Source organism: Poromitra crassiceps (genome assembly GCF_964638095.1).
Source record: "Poromitra crassiceps genome assembly, chromosome: 12".
NCBI classification, from domain to species: Eukaryota; Metazoa; Chordata; class Actinopteri; order Beryciformes; family Melamphaidae; genus Poromitra; species Poromitra crassiceps.
In genome coordinates, this window is record NC_139632.1 from 25,280,161 (window position 1) to 25,282,545 (window position 2,385).

A 2,385-nucleotide genomic window follows, 5' to 3' on the forward strand; every position below is an offset into this window, starting at 1 on the left:
AGGAAAGATTTAAAGTAGCATGCGGAAACTAGTGCATGCTTTTGGCGCTCACTGCGAAGCCGATCGTGTGCTCTCCTTGTCCTGAACCTCTTTGAAGTAATTTGTGTAGTAGGCTAGAGCGGTTTGAGATCTGTGACTTCATAAAAGGACATCTATACCCTGGTGGGTGCACGCTTATATATCTGCAAAAGGCCGATGAGCGACCCATCCTCAGGCAGCTCTGCAAACTGTTGTAGACAGTAGCGTGAGGTGAGAGAGCAGTGTAGGCCACTTTGTATCATGTCAGTGCTCGCAGTTAGACGCGATCTCCACAGTGTCCCTTGTCACCAATCACATCCTTTTCACCACCCAGGGAGCTCGACACCCCCCCCCCCCCCCCCCCCCCACACACACACACACACACACACACACACACACACACACACACACACACACACACACTCCATTATCTGTCAATGCTGCTTAAATAATGTAATTAATGACTTAATTAACATTTCCATAATCTATTTTAATAAATCTAACACGGCATAATGAGAGTTTCTAACCTCCAGGCAATGGCATATAAAAATTCACAGTGCGGAGCTGCATGGTCAGGACACTGTCTCAGTGCCGCAGCTCTTGCCATGACAGTAGGGGAAGGAGAGGGCGCATATTGTGTGACAGCCCAGAGTTCAAGCCGAACAAATGTCATGTGACTTTCTGAATGTGTCCAATAACAGACCTTCAGCAGCAGGGAGGGGGTGGGGGGCTGCAGAAAAGACGATTATTTTGATGTTGACCTGGAGCCAGTGCACCATTGGTTTGTATTGAAAAATTTGATGTAATCAAGAGAAGTTAGTCAGTAGGCTAGACTGAGGAAGAACAAATCATATATTGAGGCCTGATAGAGATATATATATATATATATATATATATATATATATATATATATATATATATATATATATATATATATATATATATATATATATATATATATATATACTGTATATATATATATATATAAACTATTCAGTGCACCTCCTTTTACATTAGATTTAGGCGTTTAGCTAGGACTCTTATCCACAGCAACTTGCCGAAATTGTGCTGCTTCCACTGCCCAGTGATACAATATAATTTATATAATAACTTTCTAACCCTATAACGCTAACCCCAGAAAAAATTAATAATAACTTTCTTTCTTTTCCAACTTCACTTCCATTTAAACTATAGGAAAGACAAGAACCAAGATAAAGGATCCTGTTTATTAACACATTCACTGCCAACAGTTTTTTTTTTTACTGTAGGTAGCTTCTGCCAAGGTTTTTTTTTGAGGATTCTGGCTCATCTTTCAAGAGCCGAGGATTATTTTCTGCTAGGATTTTGTGAATACAAAATATCTCAAAAGAACTAATAGAATGTGTGCTTTCTCTGTCTAAAAGAGTTAGTTTGTAGAGTTAGTAGTTATGTACAGTAGGCATTAGCAGTTGAATACAGCATGGTTTCAGCGTCTGAAAATTTAAGCTGAGATAGATGCCTTTTTGTGAAATTCGATAGAACAGTCACTTTAACCATTTATTTTTGGCATCAGTAAGACGTCAGACATCTAAACAATAGTTTTGAACAGTAATTTCCTCCATAACAGCAGGAACCCCCCTCTCCTTCAAACTCCTCCCTCCGTGTGTGTTCTCCTCCTCCCTCCGTGGCTGCAGCGGGCGTGTCACAAGCGAGTTTCTGCTGTCTGTCTGTGCTGCCTGGCAGCCCCTCGTCGGGCGAGTCTGGATGGGCTCGCTCGTTTCTTGGGGTTTCGGTTGAGAGCTTTGATGAAGCTTTTGCGATTCTGGGCTTATTTATGCTGCGTGTTTCAAAGTGTCTTGCACCCAGTCTATTTTTGGAACCCCCCACCGTTGTGCGCCACCGTTGTGCGCCAGCGCGAAAGCGTTTTCGCCAAACCATTCTACAGTATGAGAATGGTTTCCTCGCGCTTTCCCCTGCAGTTTTGGCTCGGCTTTTTCTAGTCTGGAGAGCACTGTCGCCACTTAGTGGGTCGGTGGAATGGGTTGTACACGTTCGGTGGCTCCCATATTTTTATAGGAGATGTAAAAGGGTTAGATCCACGTCCCACCGTCAAAAAAATTTTTTGACGAGATATCTCGTCCACTGCAGTCAACCGTTGGTTTCTGCTTGACGAGATATCTCGTCCACGGCAGTGAACGTGTTAATAAGCAAAAGAGTAGAGTAAAATATCTGTAATTATGTTTGAGTGGCAGCAACAAGGCAAGCACTGCATTGTTTAACAAGCTATATAAGTTCTCCCCTATGGTGGGAGGATACATCTTAAACAAAGATCAAATGTAAAATGTATTCATATCTGTATAAGGTCTTCAGTATGAACCAATTGTAATG